This window comes from Crocuta crocuta, unplaced genomic scaffold (genome assembly GCF_008692635.1).
Source record: "Crocuta crocuta isolate KB4526 unplaced genomic scaffold, BGI_CrCroc_1.0 scaffold87, whole genome shotgun sequence".
Taxonomy (NCBI): Eukaryota; Metazoa; Chordata; class Mammalia; order Carnivora; family Hyaenidae; genus Crocuta; species Crocuta crocuta.
Window position 1 is genome coordinate 3,065,057 of NW_027532166.1, and position 20,073 is coordinate 3,085,129.

At 42.8% G+C, this 20,073-nt stretch overlaps 1 protein-coding gene and 1 non-coding gene across 2 annotated transcripts in view; one reads left to right on the top strand and one right to left on the bottom strand.

The window, feature by feature from the left end:
* Positions 1 to 20,073, top strand: part of ERC2 (ELKS/RAB6-interacting/CAST family member 2) — an 885,144-nt gene that overhangs the window by 786,280 nt on the left and 78,791 nt on the right. The window lies entirely within an intron of this gene.
* Positions 6,067 to 6,173, bottom strand: LOC144242018 (U6 spliceosomal RNA). The gene has a single exon (XR_013338272.1). It is a non-coding gene; the product is annotated as a U6 spliceosomal RNA (small nuclear RNA).

Consider the following 20,073-nt stretch of genomic DNA (forward strand, 5'->3'; position numbering starts at 1 on the left):
GAACAGAAAAAGACAGGGGTGCCTGGGTGGCTCCGTCAGTTAAGCATCCGACTTCGGCTCAGGTCATGATCTCATGGCTCGTGGGTTCGAGCCCTGTGTCTGGTTCTGTACTGATGGCTGGCTCAGAGCCTAGAGCCTGTTTCAGATTCTGTGTCCACCTCTCTCTTTGACCCTCCCCTGCTCACACTGTCTCTCTCTTTCAATCTCAGAAATAAATAAAAAACATTAAATTTTTTTTTTAAAAAGAACAGAAAAAGACAAATTACAATAGATGGTTGCCATCTGAGGTAAGGTTCAAACCTCTGATTGTTTCTGTTGTTTTGTTTGAAAAAATATTTCCATGGCCCTTCATTGACTGGTTTATTCAACAACTAGATTTAAGCCCTGGCTTTCTAAGTGCCCTGCTTGGACCAGCAACCTGCTTTCTAGCATCTATCACCTGGGAGCTTGTTAGAAATGCAGATTCTCAGGCTCCACCCAGAACTGCTGAATCAGAAACTCTGCAGATGGGGTCCAGCAAGCTGGGTTTGAATGAGCTTCCTGGTGATTCTGGTGCACACAGAAGTTTGAGAAGTATTGGTTTAAAACTTCTGTGAGTTCATGAGGTGAGGGCTTTTATAGGAGCATACCTAGGGCCCTGTTAGCAGGGAGCTTGTGATCCATTTTGGGCACAAGGCATAAATTCATCAGACAGTTTGGCAGAATGATCTTTATAAAATGTAAATTACACCACACACTCACTTCCTAAATGCCCCCAGGCAGTTCCCTTTGTGCTTGGAATAAATATAAATGCTTGGCGAGGGCCCACAAGGCTGGCATGCACCATCCCCTGCCTACCTGCCCAGCCTCATATGGGTGCCATCCCTTCCTTCTCCTGGAGCTCTGCCACACCACCCTGACCTTCTTACCGATCCTGAAACACCTACTGCATGTGATGTCAGCAGTAATAGAGGAAGGAGAAGGAAGAGAGAAAATTGCACAGGTTAAGTAATAGGCTTGGTCACTGAAGTATGTTTTCATACAATTCAATATTTCTAAACCAATGTCCCTGTTGGCTAATATATTGATATTTATATGTATTTATGTGATAATACATTCATGTGATAATCTGTAGTAGCAGCCTCATCTTGTAGCTTAGCAAAGTCTGAAAGGAGTTGTTGAATTGTTAAGGAAACATTAACTATAGTTTACTTTACTCCTAATGTCATGTATTTGTATTGATTTCTGTCTCTAAGAGCTGGCCCAATAGGCACAGTGCTCTGCCAGCCACTGAGAGCTGAGGAAGCGTGGCTGGAAGCACGAGGTGCTGAGTGTGAAGTTCTCTGTATGGCACCAGAACGTTCATGCAGCCCTGGCATAGTTCTTGCTGCCTTCACTTAGTTTTAGGAAAGATGGGGACCATGTTCGTTAGGTTTTGTCTTTGTAAAAAGTTACCTGTGAATGCCAGTTTTGGGCTTTGGAGTATTAAATGCACCATGTGATTTGGGAGCAAAGCAGCTGTTTGGATTTTTATGGAATGTAAAAAAAGGAAAAATGATCTCTTAGGATTCTCTTTATAATGAGAAGGGGAAACATATTTTAAATATGACTTGTTTAAAAAAACTTATTTGATTTTGAGGCAAAGGGCTTGTTAAAGATTTGGGACTCCTAGAGTGAGGAACCCAGTGGTTTTGGGGTTTTGTTTTTTTGTCTTGACTACCCACAGCTCTTTTGCAGTAAAAGGCTATATTATAAGTGTAGCATCTCTGGTTTGAGGCATTATTTGCTTTTTATGAGGCCTCTCGTTTGAGCTCTTCAGTAGAGGAGGGAAAGGTATATTTGAAGGAGCCATCAAGGAAAGTGGGAGGTGGGAAGTGCTGGCAGCCTTCCAGTCTTCCCTGACCTTGTGGAGTTTTCCCTGGGGACTGGAGGAAAGTCACCCGACCACATAAATGCCCTGACTCACCAGGAAGCCTTTCCTATTGGAAGGCAAAGCCAGGCTAGCAGGGGTGACTGAGAATGCACCTGTGAACAAGACAGACACAGCCCATCCCTGCCCTCCAGGAGCCCACTGCCTGGAGGCCAGGAGACATTAGCAAATAACCGGTCAAAGAAAGGTGCATTTTCATACTTTGAAAGATGCTCTGAAGGCGAAGAGAGCCAGGAGAGCAGAGAACAGGGAAGCAGATTCCCTCTTGGGTTAGCAGGGAGGCCTGCTGTTTGGACACAGGTTTGAAGCTGAGAACCAGAGGATAACCAGGTGTTTATTCGTGCAGTTGTCTAGCTTGGTGGCATGGTGGAGGTGAGAGGGGGAGCGTCCCTGGGGAGCTCGCACCACACCACCTCCCATACTAGCTAAGATTCTGCCACAGAGGCCGCCACAGCAGAGAATCTCTGAGCAACCACATGGGCAAACATACCCAAAGCCTGGCTGCAGAGTGAGCCCCAGGGGAGGAGCTCTTCCCCCACAGAGACAGATTTCCAAGTGTGCACTGACAGGGCTCCCACCCCTGTGCCTAAGCGTGGCATGAGCACCTGGCTCCCGAGGCTTCCAGTGTTTCTCTGAAATCCCTTCTTTACAGGACAGCCTCTGTTGGGCCTCCTCCTTGAGGGCAAAGCTGCCTGTAGGGCACATTTTTCATACCCTGGAAGATTCTTATGTGGCTTTTAGGGAGGCATTTCAGTCATGTTCAGAGAATCTTCCAGGTGTGGTCAACAGTTCTGAGGAATGAGGAACTGTCTTCACCCACTGCCTTGACCTGGAGTCATTACTACACGTATCTCATTTGTCCAAGCTAGGACAAAGTTTGAGGGCAGTTTCTTTGTTTGTATATGTGTGTGTGTGTGTGTGTGTGTGTGTGTGTGTGTGTGTGTGCATGCACGCATCTAACATGCTGACTTTGCCCAGATCTGGCACTCAGAAATAGTGGGCAAATGAGAGAAGAGGTTCTATAAATCCAAATGTCCTTGCAGTACTGAAGCTTGATTTAGGAGTGTGCAATCGAAGTGATATCTGATTCATTCATTTATTCGTTTATTCATTCCCCCACCCAAAAGCAGTTACTGAGGTCTTACCGTTTCACTGGGCAGCCGAAACACAACGGTCAGTCAGTCTGCGATCCATACTGGTGATTACAGAGAAAAGACATAACTAACTCTGCCTCCCAAATCCCTTTCTGTTCTGGTCCCACTGAGTTCTGTAGCTGTTCATCCCTCGCCTGTCATTTAGGAGTGACAGTGCAGTGTACCAGGCTCTGAGTGTGTCTGCTTCTCCTCAGAGAGGCAGAACTCTCCCATAGGAGGGGACTCATGGAATGAGCCCTGACTTTTAGAGTGCCTAAGGACAGCTCACTGGCTGTCTGCACAAAGCCTGGGAGCACTAAATGACAGAGGGCAGTTAAACTTCAGGGTGGTCTGAGTGGCTTTTTAAAAAAATTAACAAATTAATAAAGACATCTGAGTTTGGAGCATCTGAGTTTCTCCTTACTGAAAAAGACCTAGCCTGTTTTCTGAGGAGACAGAGGTTTCCTTTGATTGAAACAAAGGGACTATTTCTGCAGACCTGAAAAATTAGGGGCTGGGGTCCCAAATAGAGCCTATAAGCCAATTCTGCTCACGTGACTGTTGGGCTGGCCCATACAAGGTCCCCCCCAAACCTGCAAATATCACATATAATCCACATTTCTGGATTTGGGTGGGGTAGCATCAGATGATCCAGCAACACAGGGCCATATTCCCACAAGTTGTCACAGCGTCCCCTCTCATCCCGGCCTGCCCTTTCAGGTTTACCGGTCACTGATGTCTTGCTTGCATCCGTCATTCACGTTACCTCCCTGGTCCCTGTCAGCACGGTGTGCAGCCCTGATGAGGACATGCAGTGGGGGGCCTTGTGACGGGCTCACAGTTGTGAGCAGCACGGATGAGGGCCAGGTCCACCCCTCCAGTGTAACCTGTCCTGATGCCACATGGCATGGCCTTCAGTGTCAGTAGCTCACCACCCACCTGAGCTTCTCAGAAGAACACAGAGGGCACTCACCCAGGCCCCACCTCACAGATTCTGACTCATTTGCCCACCTGCTCTCTTGGCAGGTGCTTTCTCTCATCAGCACCCTTCTAAGCCCCTGTCCCCTTCCAGAATTAATTTTGAGCATCACAGGGGCCCCCTGGGTGGCTCAGTTGGTTAAGCATCTGCCTTTGGTTCAGGTCATGATCTCAACGGTTGGTAAGTTTGAGCCCCACATCAGGCTCTGTGCTGTACACAAAAAACCCGCTTCCAATCCTCTGTCCCCCCCCTCTCTGCCCTCCCCCCACTTGTGTGCACTCCCTCTCTCTCTCTCTCAAAAGTAAATAAATAAAAACTTGAGCATCACAAACCACTGTCATAAACATGGATTCAAAGTCAGAGCACACATGTCCAAACTGGCTCTTAAAAGGAATATAATGCCGAAAGCAAAAATGTTTTAGTTTGAAATCCCAGATATATCAACAAAAATTGGGACTTGGGAGGGGGGAAGATGGTAGACACAGATGCCTGCCTCGTCTTGTGTGTAAGCGTGGGAGGTCCCTCTATGTCTGGTGGTTCCTGAGGCAGGCCTGATATGTTCTTCTTAAAGGCAGCCTGCTATTTTCTTACTAGATGCTTGTGGATTGTTTTTTCTTTACATAGACAAGCCAGTAATTTTGCTAACCTATATCTAGTATTTGCTTCCTTTATACTCCTGGTGTTTACTAAGCTCTTTTAGCCGGCTATGTATTTTTCCATCTGCATAAATGTATTGCTTCTTTTCTTAGTTTTAGCCTTTTCTTCTGGAACATCTGTTAGCCTCAGGTCCTTCACTATCTAACACCCATGTCCCTCATCTTGTTCCATTTCCACATTCTGGGGTAACCTTGCAAGTTTAGGCTTTGTTTCACTGACGGTAGTTTTTGTAATGGCGATTCAGGTCTTAGTTGCTTCTAATGTCAGCTGTGAGGCCATTATTGCATTTTTACTGGGTGGTAGGTGGTAGACATCCCTTTCCATTTTCCATCTTAGCTGTGGCCCTCTGCTTCAGTGCCCCATCTGAGCTTTTAGACTCATGGGGAAACTGAGGCTCAGAGAAGGATGTATTTACTAAAGGTTGTATATCTGGTTCCTGGTGGAGGTGAGAGTTGAACTCAAGTTTCCTATCCATCCAGGGTTCTTTTTGTCTCCAACACTCCACTTGCAAAATTGACTCTGAGGTGCAAAATAAATAATTACATAGGTAATCAACCTAACCAAATCTCATAACTATTAAGTGTTAGTATTCCAACGAAAATTACCTACCCCATACTCAATTCTCTTCCTCTACAGCATAGCTTGCCTCAGTGAGCAACTTTCAGTAGAGGAAGCTAGAATGTGGAGAAAGTTGAAAGCAGTGGTTTTCAGTCAGGGACACTTTTGCCCTCACCCCCACCCCCAGCAGACATTTGGCAATGTCCAGAGACATTTTTGGTGATCACAAACTCAGGTTGTATGTGAGGAGGGTGCTATTGGCAACTAGTAAAGACCTACCAGGCCTAGAATAGCCTCGACAACAAAGACTTGTCTAGCCCCAAGTATCAATAGCGCTGATGTTTAAAAACCCTGGTTTAAAAGGAACAAATTCTACATTTTACACCAGTGAAATACAGTCTACCTGTGGACTAAAGCCCCTTGAAAGTCCTCAACCATACGCACGCACACACACACACACACACACACAATCAACCCTGCACCAGAATAGAATGCCTTGTAAATATATATGTGACAGTTTCTGACATATATAGATACTATTGTGACTTCTAAAATAATAATTCACTTACAAATTTGCTGAATTCCTAGTAGCTTTTTGTCATCAGGTGTTTTTCTGAATCAAAAAACAAGAGAAATAAAATTACTTAACTGGAAGTCTATGCAACATTTTTTATCTTTATTTTTTTTATACATGGAAATTAATCATGTTATATATATGATTTGTATATGGCTCAGGCATAAAGTCCAATTAAATGTTGACATAACTAAAATTTGTATACGAGGACTACTGTTCATGGATTCCAAGATACACAGGTTATCAAACTGAAATCAAAAATATGGAACGCTTCACGAATTTGCGTGTCATCCTTGCGCAGGGGCCATGCTAATCTTCTGTGTATTGTTCCAGTTTTAGTATATGTGCTGCTGAAATGAGCACGCAACATTTTTTATCTTTAAAAGGAGTGCTCATCTATGCTGTCCCTGTCTTCCATGATAAACTTGAAGTTCAGTTGTGCCCTTTGTCAAGTTACTCCCAGTCTGAAGGAAAATCCTTAATGTCTGATGGCTTTTACCAGTGGCTACAATGTTGGAGCAGATCTGGCAAGCAGATGTTTATGGTGGAAATTTTCCATTCTAGAATAGTTCCTTCTGAGGCAGGAGGAGTGTTAGGTCAGAGAAGAATGTGCCAGACAATATGCCCCTTTGTTAATCAATGTTGTCACATTGGCTACCCCTCTAGCGACCTCATCTTCCTGAAATCTTCAGTAAAAAGGCCATTCAACCAATACATGTGGCATCGGCCAGGAGTTTTCTAGCTCAGCTCTAATAACGAGGAATGAATTTAATCAGATTCAAAGGAACCTTAAGACTCATTCTGTAACAACATGGCATTTCTGGAAGAGCTCCGGAAGGCAGATTTTCAAAAGCCAGTTTCTTGAGTAAACCTTTTAAACAATTAATGCAAAGTAATCAGGTTGACTATGCAAGGGTCTGAAAGCTTAGCAACATTTATTAAGCACACTGGGACACATACTATATATTCAGTGCTCTGTTAGAGTAATTTAATTAGTCTTCATAGCAACCTATGATTTAAGTACTGATACTATAACCATTTCATAGATTTGGAAACTGAGGCTTCAGCCCACTAAATGACTTGTCCAGGGTCACACAGTATTTCCTCCTCCTTTAGCCATTGGGCTAATAATATAGCCAAACTACCAATTTTGAGTCAATAGCTATCCCTTGTTACACTGGAAAACTCAGTCCTTGTAGAGACATGCAGTTATTATAAGAAGTGATTTGAGTCCATTTTAATTGGCAAAGGACAGTATCTGTATAATAACAGAAACAGCAAGTTTGTTGAAAAAGATATTTTCAAGTTATCTCCTCTGTTCCCATTTGCAGCCTCTGCACACGATGGGGTGTGATACAGAGGTCACTTGGAGGGGATCAGAGAGATGCTCACAGTCAACAATCAGGCACTTTCATTAACAACATGTGGCTTAAGCAGGTCACTTGGTTTCTCAAGGGTTCAAACTTCTTCTGGCACACAAGGGAGGTCATAGTTTATCCAGAGACCATTTATTTGGCACCTATTACATACACAGGTATGATGACAAGCTCACTGTCTCTTGCTGAGACAATCATACAAATAATCCTAACGTAATGCAATCTGTTCTAGGGGTGAGATCTGTACTGTACGAGAGGCTGAGTACTGCAGGCTGCCAGGCCACTGACCCCAGTCTGTGTCTGAGTGCCTACTATGGATCAGGCTCCATCCCAGAAGCAAGAGATTGCAAATGCATTCCATTTTAGTTGGGGGATGGCATGGGATGAGAAGAGACAGTAAACTAGTAAACAAACAAATAGGGTGATTTCAAAGACCAGTTAATTACATGAAGAAAATACAATAGAGTGATACAGTAGAGTGACAGGGGATGGAAAGTGCTGCTCCACCTAAGGTCATCAGAGAGGGCTTCTCTGAGGAGTAGACAGCAAGAAAAGCCTTGGAAAGTGAGAAACATTTTGTAGGCAAAGAATTGGGTGAAGTAGCCTTAATGTGTAATGTTCTAAAATTTCCATATTCTTTCAGTGGAGAAGTTCAGATGTCAAGCACGTGATATCACTTCTTAAGATTTGTTTAGACTTTTTAATGGCCAAGCACATACTCAATTTTGTGTAAACATTCCATGTATACTTTCAGAGAATTTTGTATATTCTCCCTTTGAGTACATATTCTTTATATGTTTTTTAGATGAAGCTTATAAATTATGAAACTGAAATTTTGTATATTCCTATTAATGTTTTGGCTGTGTAACTGTCCAGTTTCTGAGAGAGAAGCATTCAGGTACTCATGATGATTATGGATTTGGTCATTTCTCCTAGTAATTCTGTCAGGGTTTGTTTTTTTTTTTAATCTATTTCTAGGCTATGCTCTTAACTGTGTTAAATTTCTTTAGGGGTGCCTTGGTGGCTCAGTTGGTTAAGATTCCGACTGAAGCTCAGGTCCTGATTTCACAGTTCATGGGTCTGAGCCCCGCATCAGACTCAGACAGCCCAGAGCCTGGAGACTGTTTCAGATTCTGTGTCTCCCTCTCTCTCTCTGGCCCTCTCCTACCCACTCACTCTCTCTCTCTCTCAAAGATAAATAAACATTAAAAAAATTAAATTTCAGGGCACCTGAAGTCGGTTAAGCATCTGACTTTGGCTCAGATCATGATCTCACAGCTCATGATTTTGAGCCCCGTTTCAGGTTCTTTGCTGACAGTTCAGAGTCTGGAGCCTGCTTCAGATTCTCCATCTCCCTTTCTCTCTGCTCCTCCCCTACTCACAATCTCTCTCTCTCTCTCTCTCATGAATAAATAAACGCTTTAAAAATTTTAATTAAATTTCTTTATCTAATATTATAGCTTCCTGATGGGTTGTTCTTGTTATCGTTAATATCCCCCTTTATAACTATTAATGCTTTCATCTTTAAATTTTATTTTGTCTGATAATATTGCTATAGCAATGTCATTTTGGTTAATTTATGTGAGTGTATGCTTTTGCTATCCTTTTATTTTCAGCCTTTGTGTGTCACTGGTCCATTGTATAAGCAACATAAATCTGGTTTTTACTTTTAAATCTAGCATCTCTGCCTTTTGATGGATAAATTTAAGCTATGTATATTTATTGCGACTAATCTACCTGGACTTAGATTTGTCTTCTTTTGTTTCTTGTTCTGCTATCATAGGTGGGTTTTTTTTTTCCCCTCTCTGCTTCCTTCTTTCTCCTTTACTGCCCAATTTGAAATGACTGTGCTTTTTTATTTCTTTTTACTTTCCCCTCTACTGGTTTTGAAGTTACATATTCTATTTCTCTTCTCTTAGTGGTTTGGATAGTATCTAAAGCAGAATTTGGCAAACATTCAGAGACTCTTAATGCATTGCATTGTATTGGTCTAACAGCTTTCTCTGGTATCCCGACTCCCCGGTGGCTGGGTCTTTAATGGGGAAGGGTGTAAATGAAAGTGCAGAGCATGGTCACTGTGATGATTATATCTTGGAGTGTGGATTTCCAGCTTACCTTTGCCAAGACCTGTGCCCTATTGCCTAAGGATTCTGGTACTTGACAAACTGTAAAACTCTCATGGGTTATGAGTAACATAGCAGCTTCTAAGCAAGGAGTCACTTGGTTTCTTCTGTTGCCCTTCTCCTTGTCTGCATTTGAGCTCTTGTAAGTGATGATAAACGTTAAATAGCTCCTGTAAAACTGTTGAATTGTCAGTTTTTAAACTGCATAAAACACTGACATTTTCATTAGATCCCAGTCCTGAGGAATGTCCGGCTTTCATCATAACGGATTTGTTTACTTCTGCAGAGAGTCTTAATGTGCTGCCTATGGGAGAGATCTTACTGTCACCTGCTCTTAAATGGGAAAGTCTTTGTTCAGCCAAAGATTTTTGGAAAAGGATTTGCAAGAGGGCTTTTTCACCTCCCCCTCTCCCTCTCCTGCCATTTCCGAAAAGGGTAAGGGATGGGAATAGATTCTTTGAAGAACTTTGGGATTGGACAGGAAAAATTTCAATGTAAAATAATCCTGCAAAGTCCATTAGGAGACATAGTGTTGGAAAGATGCTATTAAACCACTATTTAGTTTCAATGTATCCTGTTAAAGATAAGCAAATTATATCTATGTCTTTTTGACCTCAAGCCTTTGCTCTACATTTAAACAGATATCTTGATTTTGGATTAATAAACTCTCTTGTGTATATTAGTAGAGAAAACATTTTAAACTGCCGGTCCTTCTAAGCAAATAAGAAAGGAGAGAGCTTTTATCTTCTGATCATTGCATTAGATTTTTAACTTTTTTTTTTTTTTTTTTTTTTTTTTTTTTTGATTTTGCAAATTTTAGGAACAANCCATTTAACAAGCTGGAAAATGTGCATGCTGAAAGACAGTCTTGTCTTAATATGACCAGGGCTTGAGAATGTTAACTTTCCTGGAATCAATATGGTTGCAACTTATGGCAAAGTTTCTTGCTTATTTTTTAAAAGAACTCCCTCTTCTGCATTAGCTTGTTGAATATGGCTTTGGCAGGTTTGTCTTCTTACACATTTCAAGAGAGGCAGCCTGGCATGAGTCAAGCAGATTAGCATTTAAATTCTCCTAGGACATACTAACTGTGTAATCATGGATGAATTACTGAACCTTTCTGAGCTTTGAATTTCTCATCTGTAAAAATGAAATATCAATAACTGACTTTTCACAGTTGATATGATCCTTAAATAAGAGAATATATATGAAGTCCTTAGCACAAAACTTGGTGTATATAGTAAAAGGCCATTAAGTGACATTTGATAATGATGATTCTAATTGTGGTGGGGAGAATAGTAATAAATATGGTGATGGTGGTGGTGGTGGTTGTGGTAAGGATGTTGATGATGGTGGTGATGATGATGGTAGTGGTGGTGGTGGTGGTGATAACTGAATGTTATAAGTCCCCTGAAAAAGCCTAAGAGATCACATAATGAAAGAATCTGAGAAAAGGCAGAATTATCTAGTACTACCTGACCCACAGTCCCCTCACTTCTACATGGGCATTTTCTGTCACCAGGAGGTCTTTTCTTAATAAAATTCTATATTAGACAGCAAGCTGCAAAAGCCTAGTTCACTCATGTAGTTCTGTTTTCAGACCTGGATTTGTCTTTAAAAAGGAAGGGAGGGAGGGAGGGAGGAAGGAAGGGAGGAAGGAAGGAAGGAAGGAAAGAAGGAAAGAAGGAAGGAAGGAAGAAATGTTACTCTGACTCATTTGATCGTTTTGGTTTCCATCTCCTTACTAAGCGTGTTCCTTGGCTTCTGTGACATTGGGCATTTTGGAGTTCTTTTTTGGTCTCCTTGAACATTTCTCTGTCATCTCTTTGCCAACTTCTCTTTCTGTGGGCATTTGGATACATGAGTGTGGAACTCTGAGAAGGTGGTGCGAGAGAAAAAGAAGGGCCTATAGTGAGATTGGGACAGAATCTGAGTGCAGTGTCACAGGAGCAGAGAGTGGGGACAGTTCCAGGTCGAGCAGAAAGGTCTGTATTTTTTAATATCAGAGAAATGGTGAGGAGAAGGAAGTCTGGGCAAGACCATCTCTTTTGGTACTGGAAGTTGGCATTGGACACAAAATGACTGGGATGGTGAAAGAAGATAAGTAAAGGAATATCTTAGAAATGAGGAGATAGAGACCATAGAAATTGAAGAAACACAGGGGAGGTTGCACAGTGGAAAGACTTTTTTTTTTTTAGGTAGGAGAAAATCAGGCCTATTTGTAGACCCAAGAGGAGGGAGCCAGAGGAAGCTGAGTATGAAGATATAAAACAGGAGGATTCGGGCATTTGGTCCTGCAGGAAATGGGAGACGTAGGAGCAGGAGTTTATTGGCCCATAAAACCACCTGCCGCATCCCTCGTGAGCAGCCAGGGTATATCATTAGATGTATAACCTGTAAGATATCTGTTGCATGATCTTGACTTTCTCTTAAAGAAGGTAAGGCCTCTGAAGAGAACGAGAGATGTTTTCAGGCATGAATTTCTGGGGACAGAGTTTAAAAAGAACCACTGTCTGATAAGGGAAAAGAAGTCAACCGGTGAGGATTAAAAACTTGCCAAGGAGCCCCGTGGAGGGAAGGAGATGTGTGTTTCTGGATCTTACCACACTGTTCTCACCCTGGAAACCCAGAAACCCTGGTTTCTGCCCATAGGATCTTCTTTGAACCTTAAACACCCTGGAATCCCAAGGGTGGCCCTCGGTGCTCCCACTCCCCCTAGTGGGGTCCTCCCTTTCCCTCTCCCCATGCCCAGCCCTGCCCCCCAGATGATTATCACATAGAAATGAACCAATGGACTGATTTGCACCAAGGTGAGGAAGATTGCAAAGGTGTAATGTCTCCTGCCACCCGGGCATTAGTTTGACAGGTAGTCACATGGAAGGAACACAGAGTTAGGAGTCAAAGGCATGGTATGTAGTCCCAGGTCTAGTTGAATTACCTGTTGTTGTGCCCTCTTATAGCATGGGATGTCGTGTCACTCTTGCCTGCCATCGCAACATCAACATGTCTTTTATCTAGCACCTGGCCTACAGTCAGGGCTTGTAGAATTTATTTGACTAGGTTAATGGATGAAGATATGAAAGATCGTCAATCACCCCATCACCCTGTGCAAATGTGAGGGGCTGTTATTCTGATGTGCATTTTAACAAGCACAATATCAGCCCAAGGAATGACTCTCTAATAGTAGAATGTCAGCTACTACTGGTAGGCAGGTGAAACGAAATACCTTCAGCAGAGCTGGGGGGGGCTTTCCAGAATTCCTCAGATTTAGCTACATCCATGTCAACATCTATTGGTTTGGCTTACAGAAAATTAGCTCCTATCTCTTCAGTAATCTGATCCAAGGTGATGAGCCATTTTTCATTCTTGCTGTTAAAAATATATATGTATACTTTGTCATTACAGACAACAAGCTGAGGTCCCACAAAGGCAATGAGGTAAAAATGGGTTCTAAATAAAGAAACAGAGCCTCCTTCTCACCCACTCTTTCTATCCTCCCCCCACCACACACACAAAAATAAGATCTTTCTCTACCTTTCCCCAGGACTCCACCACCATGGAGTAATCAATTGTCAGCCAAATCCCAAAAGAATAAAAGAAAAATAGCTCTTCAGAAGGAGAGGGCAGATGGAAGAGACGGAACCATCAATAAAGGCTAAAGGGATTGGCCTACAGAGTATGGAATCTAAGAGAGTGTTTATTTTCAAAACAAAAGCTTACTGATCACGTACTTTTCAACAGATGAGAAAAATGGAATGGGCAAAGCTTGTGCCTGGGTTTGGGGACACGCGCCCACAGTGGCCTGAGCTACTGAGTCAGCAAGAGCGGCTTTTGTTCTCTTTGCTCCAGGAAGGCTGCATCTGGCCTGGCCGTCCTTCCCTCTCCGCTAGGTCACTTAGAATCCCAGCTTCGCACCCTGCCCACACATTGGAACAGCCCAGGAAACTCTCACCAGCTATCCTTTGGCATACAGCCTGGCATGATTGAAAAGACGTCCATCACAAATCCTGCTTTTGGCTGGCATCTTTGGGGGCACTGCTCTTTTCCACAAATGTTTCTTACAAAAAGCCCTTTAAGAGAGGGAAGTTGTTTTTTCTTTAGGAGTATGTGTCAGAGCATTAGACAGACATGATTGGATTTAAAATATCCTTCAGCCACTTGCATAGTGTGTGAGTTTTTTGAACCTCAGTTTCCTTGTTGGTAAAGTGGAACAAATCAAACTTGCCTCACAGGGTGTTGTAAGGATGAGAATAATGGAGATAAGATGCTTGACAGAGGGTCTGGGAAAGAGAAGCAAGTCAGTGGTGGGCAGTGAACTTGGCTGCCGAGACCCCTAGGACCCTTTCAAGACTTGTGCTTATTTACTGTTGTGGATGTTTGGTTTGGGCCTTGGTCAGTTGTTTTTTTCAAACAGAACCACACACACGCTTATGTTTTGAGTGTTCATTCTCTTTGTAAATAGCTCCTGGCCTGTGTGAGTAACAACATCTTCCAGGCCCTGCCTGCGCACTGGGTCTTTGTGTCTGCGCCTGGAAAACAAAGGGTGCAAACTCGATTTTGGTTAATTTGAACCAGCTTTGGGGGGCCATTCCAGCCTTGATGTCTGCGAACTCTCTACTAGGCTTTCTGCACCAGAGACTCTACCTCCCACTCACAGTGCTGGGTCCCACAAAGGTGGAACCGTGAGGTCATACATGATATAATGCAACCCTAAGTAAGAGAAGAAACAACAAACAAAAATGAAAAAAAAAAAAAGTTCTTGTTCGTGTTTCCCAACTGTTCTAGAATAAACTATGTGCAAGCGAAAATCAACTGCATTGCTACCCCTTAATGACATTGGGGTGCAAAATAGGAAGTCAGGGTTCTGCATCCACTTACTTTTGGCAGTTTCATCACACCCCCCATATGTTGACACTTTTGTGTATGTCCTTCCCATGTTTTTCCCTGAGCTTTTAACACATAGTCTATTTACATGTATACATGCATATATATGTAAATTTTATAGAATAGTGGCCTGCAATTTGCATTTTGGAGTCACTGCAGTTTATTTAATACTGTATCAAGTGCATGCTTACAGGTCAGTATAAATAAATATACCTTCTGTATTCAGTGCGCTATATATTGTTCACACCACAGAAAAATCGTAGTTAGGATGCCTGAGTGGCTCAGATGGTTAAGCATCTGACTCTCAGTTTTGGCTCAGGTCATGATCTCACAGTTCGTGGGCTATGCTGGGCTCTGCGCTAACAGTGCAGAGCCTACTTGGGATTCTATCTCTCTCTCTCTCTCTCTCTCTCTCTCTCCCTCTCTCCTCCCTTCCACTGTCTCTCTCAAAATAAATAAACTTAAAAAAAAAGAAAAGAAAAAGAAAAACAGTAGTTATTCTGATGGGCAGTAGGTTGTTTCCAGTTGTGTTTTTTTTGGTGGGAGTGGGGGTTGGTACTACCAAGAAGCCTGCAGTAAACACACTGCATGTATTGCTCTCTGCTCCAGTGCTTTTATTTCTGCCGAGTCAACTTCTAGAAGTGTGGCTTCTGAGTCGGAGGGTATACCCTATTTAAATTTTACTAAAGGCTTCCAAATCGGTTTCCACAATGTTTGAAAGGACCTTATATACCCACTAGTAGGATGGGAAAGCATCCATTTACTCATAATCTTACCGGCTTTGGATATTATTAGTCTTTTTTTTTTCCCAGTCTGATGAGTGGAAAATTGTTTCAGTTTTAAAATTTTTCTCTGAGATTTAGTTTATTTCCATTCGTTCCCTGGTCATTTCTGTCCTCTAAGAATTACCCATTTGTATCTTTGGCCCATTATTTGAGTGAAATTGTTGTCCCTAAAAAATATTGTCTTAAAATTTTAATTAGTAAGCAAACAATCAAATAAACCAATAAAGTGATTCTTTATAAGGTACTCTGAAAACATAAGACTTCCCAAGGCTGTTGGGAGAACATGGGCTTTCTAGAGAGGAGATGGGCGAGTGGCAGTTAGTGTAACCCCTTCAGTGTTCTGTGCAGTTCACTGGCATTTTCTCTCTCATGTATTATTGCCCCCATATGCTCCCAGTGCAGTTCTGGGAGGTAGTCTGTGCTCTGGATGACCTTCTGGCTGTCAGATCTTCAACTTGCCCCTGACTGATGAGGCTTGCCTCTTGGGCTTGACCTGAGAATTCTACTTGCCTGTCTCCTGCTGGGACTGTTGCCTGACAACCTTCCAAAGCCCTCCACACACTACCCCTCCCAAATCCTCCACCCTTGAGCTCTGCACACTTCCTGGGGGCCTGGGAACTCATGTATAACCTGCTTCAGTGCTATCTGAAAGATTCCTCATGGAATTCATTGGCTATGGTATTTTCATTCTTACTGATGAAGTATTAGTTTCTGTTTATTGAGGACTTGCCGTTTGCAATGCCAATGCTTATGGTGTTGTGCAAGTTGCCCATTACATAACTCTAGGGGCACCATTCACTGCATAGTCATTGTAGATTTGCAGAAGTATTTTTATCAAATGTCAGTCAAGTGTCTTAAAGAAGGGTGTTGTTTTTTTTGTAATTTATAAAATAGAATCTTCTGTATAAAATAGAATCACCATAATTGCAAGCAGAAGGCTTAACCATGTACCAGGCATTGTGCTATGTGCTCTGAACACATTATTTTTCTTTAATGTATTATTTTTTTAAGAGGAAGAGAGATAGAGAGTGGGGGAGGGGCAGAGAGAGAGGGAGACAGAGAATCTGTAGCAGGCTCCAGGGTCTGAGCTGTCAGCACAGAGCTTGACATGGGTCTCAAACTCACAAACCGTGCAATTATAACCGAGCCAAAGTTGGACACTTAACCCACTGAGCCACCCATGTTATATTTTTAATCATTCCAACAGCCTGATTAGATTGGTGATACTGCCTTCCCCCCCGCCCCCCCAAAGCTGGGGAAACTGAGTCTCAGGTTAAGTTGCTTGCTCAAGTCACATAGCTAATAGGTGACTTCATACTCAGGTCCTGCTGACCCCAAAGCTTGTGCTTAACTTTTGTACTGCTCTTCTTCTGTATTGGGATCCAGTTACCCCCAAAGGGTCCTCTGCAGTACCCCAAGCCATGGTTATGGTTATGGTACAAGTACTGGGTTCAGTCAGCCTATCCACCATGGTCTTCCTGTGACATTCTGGGAGGGCTATGTAGCCAGTAGGCAGTACTCCTGCAGCCAGGAGGAACATGAAACTACCCAAGGGACCCTCATTATCCAGCATTGTCTTTCTGTGAACTAAAACCAAAGCATCAGAGAATAGCTCCTGCTCCATAGGAATCTGGTCAGAAAGTCAGCATCTCTGGATCTCATGTGGGAAGGGAGAATCCCACTTTTTTGCTGTATACTCTTCCCAAGTCAGGATTCCCGGGTTTCTGTCTCAGGGTCAGTTTTCTTTGACCACACTCAGAGTATGGGTAACTATAACACAGAAGTGCTAAGAGTGAGAACCACCATTTCCCATCTTCTGAGTCTGGTGCTGATGGATGGGGACCAGGTGAAAGGGTTTTTCTGGAATTGATTCATCAGGCCAAGGGGATTTCCCTCTTGCTCTCTGCTTTCACTTCTGAGGTTCATGTGTCTTTTTAACATTCCGTCGGCTTACTGGGGCCTGAGTCGAAAGCCATCTTTAGGATCCATTTGTTCTGATTCAATTGCTGAGGCTTTATGAGGTTGTTCCCTCTCTTGGAAAAATGTTCCAAATGGCTTGCATGACTGATGCACTCCACAGCACCCTGATTGATGGGGAGGAGGCCCTGGCTGGAGGACTGTTCCTGGGAGGAGGGGCTAATGTCTGTGAATACCATTATAGCTGGGCCCGGAAGCAAGGATGTCTGCCCCCGATGCCACCCAGCTTGGGACCTTCTGCTAATTCCTTGGGGAAAACTGTCAAGGAAACAGCCTTGACATTTGCACCAGCCTCAGGTTGTGAATAAGGAGTCAGAAGCTCTGGGTTCAGCCTAGGGATGTGTATACCAGTTTTTTAGTCACTTGGGTAACTTTATTGTCTCTGTGACTTCAAATCATGTGTCTGGTCAGTGAAAAAAGATGTTTTTGAAGGCAATGATACTGACTTTTTAAGAGCGCTGGAGCCAGGCACAGCTGTTTGCTATTACCAACCCATCACTTGCTGTCAGGTTGACCCTCAGTGGTTTCTCTCTCTAGGCCCCACATTCCTGTCTGCGAAATGGGTTTGATAAATCTGTTTTATAAGGTCATTGCTAGTATTACATGGGACAATTAATAGAATAATGTATGTGAATACCCAGTACCTGGCAATAGAGACCACTGAATAGTATTATCACCAGCTCTGCAGACAAGGTAACACTCTACACCACAGGGAGAGTGCATTGCCCTGCCTGCTGATGTGGATTTTACAACCACTTTGGAGTGCAATTTAGCAATATCTAGTCAAGTTTAAGTTAGACATTCACTGTGACATAGCAATTTGACCTCTAGGTATACACCCTAGGGAACTGCTTGAATTTATGTATAAGAGGACATGTGCAGTTAGCATCATTAACACTTTCTAATAGCAAAAAGCTGGATACAATCCAAATATTCATCAATGGATGTTCTGGTGTATTATGCAGTAGCACACATCATAACATTACAATGCACTTGAACCAATTACATTAACATGGATAAATTGCAAAAACATAATGTTGACCAAAAGATGCACGTTGAATAGTGATAAATGTAGTATGATAACATTTAAAATTTTTACACTTGAGATTTATTCTACATTTATTAGTGAATGAATATGTAGAGCATAACAGGATTAAATATTTAACAAACATGCACGAAAGTAACACTGTCCAACTTCAGTTCAGTGTTTATTTCACACTAGGAAATCAAGGATAGGGGCTTAAATTAAAGGAAATGATTTGAATGGAATATCATAAAATGTTAAGATCTATTTATTCTACTAGTTGGCAGGTGTATAAATGTTTTAAATATAATTTTCAATTTTGGTTAAAAATATACAATCCTTTTTTGAGAACAGTTAGAACCAATATTAGTTTTAAATGCACTTTTTAAAACATTAATAATGGCTAAATAGGTCACTGACTCAGTCACCAACTCAGTTTCTGTTTGTGAACACTGGATGAGGAAATGTCCAGGTAAGATGCTTTTCATAATCGTTGCGTTTTTTGGCTGTGATGGTCAAATGCAATAACATAAGGTTACACTGTAGTTATAAATCTCTTCCCAGAGTACCATGGGATCAATGAATAGTGTTTCTTCAGGCATCATGGCTGGAATCCACCTTCATACTGGTCTACGATGATTTGGAATTAACATTGAAAATGCAGGGGAAGACCCACAGTCCAAGAGCCACTCCACATGCTGCTTTCCAGGGCTTTCCAGAGCTTCTTTGGGACATTTAAATGCCAGCGTCATCCTCCTGCATCTGGGGAAAGTTTGCGGGTGTCTGCTTTTCCCCTCTTCTAAACATGTTATTCTCCTCTTTTAGGATAAGGTCCCATCCACCGAGTCTGCTCTCTTTTGGGAAGTGTCAACCCCCTCGCCACTTGGTTTTGTCTTGGTTCTTGCCCTACTCCTCCACCCCCCAATAATCACTGTCCCTTGTCTGGCCCAGGGTCATCTCGGGTGCACCAGTGCCCTGGACATCAGGCCTGCTGCCAGCGCCTCTGTGTGAACCAGGGCACAGCCTGGGGACTCCCAGACTCCCCTCCGGGAAGCCCTGCTCTCAAACATTGCCCTTTCCAAAGCTTTCTTGAGCCTCCCTCCCACGTCTACAGGCTGAGAAGAAGGATTTTCTTTTCTTGTTTTCAGTCTGGCTTTTTTGATTTTCGTTCTGCGGTTCTGCTCTGCCTTGCTTTGTTTATCAGCATCAAAGCTGAAACCAGCTGTGTTTGTTTGTGGATCTTTCATTTCCATGAAACCTGCGGATTTTTCTAGGTCATTCTGTGTTCTTAATAATCAGGAAGGTGGTTCACATGCCCACAAAGGAAAGACTGGGGTCAAAAAAACCGCAAACCCACAGAGGCCCCTCAGTAGCCCTGCCCTTGGCCCGGATGACTGGGAATAACAATTAAACATACTGATAGGATTTGATGTCTCGTTATCTTCCAGGGTGAAGTCCTCAATGAGCTCTAACAAGGGAATTCAAGTGGAAATCTTACTTATTAACTAAAGCAATACCCTATGACATAGCAATACCCTCTGACAACGATCTCATTTTTTAAAGTCTAGAACTCTAGCAGTTACAGGAGGAAGAGGGGTATACTAGGAATTGTCTTCAAAATTTAATAACTGGACCTTTGGTTGGATTATTATGGGCCCAGGAGCTACCTGAGGTTACAGCTGTTGAGCTGCTTGGTGGACGAGCATTTGGCTGAATGAAGCCCCAGTTCAGCTACGGTTAAAGCCTAGCCACTTAAGGGTCACTTGCTACCCAAGGACAGTTTTCTTTTATTTTCTTATTTCTTAAATAGTTTATTGTCAAGTTGGTTTACATATAACACCCAGTGCTCATCCCCACAAGTGACCTTCGCCATGCCTATCACCCCCTTTCCCCTCTCCCTCACTCCCATTAGCCCTCAGTTTGTTCTCAGGATTCAAGAATCTTTCATGGTTTGTCTCCCTCCCTCTCCCCAGCTGTTTTTCCCCTTCTTCTCCCCCATTGCCCCCGTTAACTTCCTCCTCATCCACCTATATGTGCAAACATATATCTGTCCTTCTCTGCCTGACTTATTTCACTCAGCATAACACCCTCTAG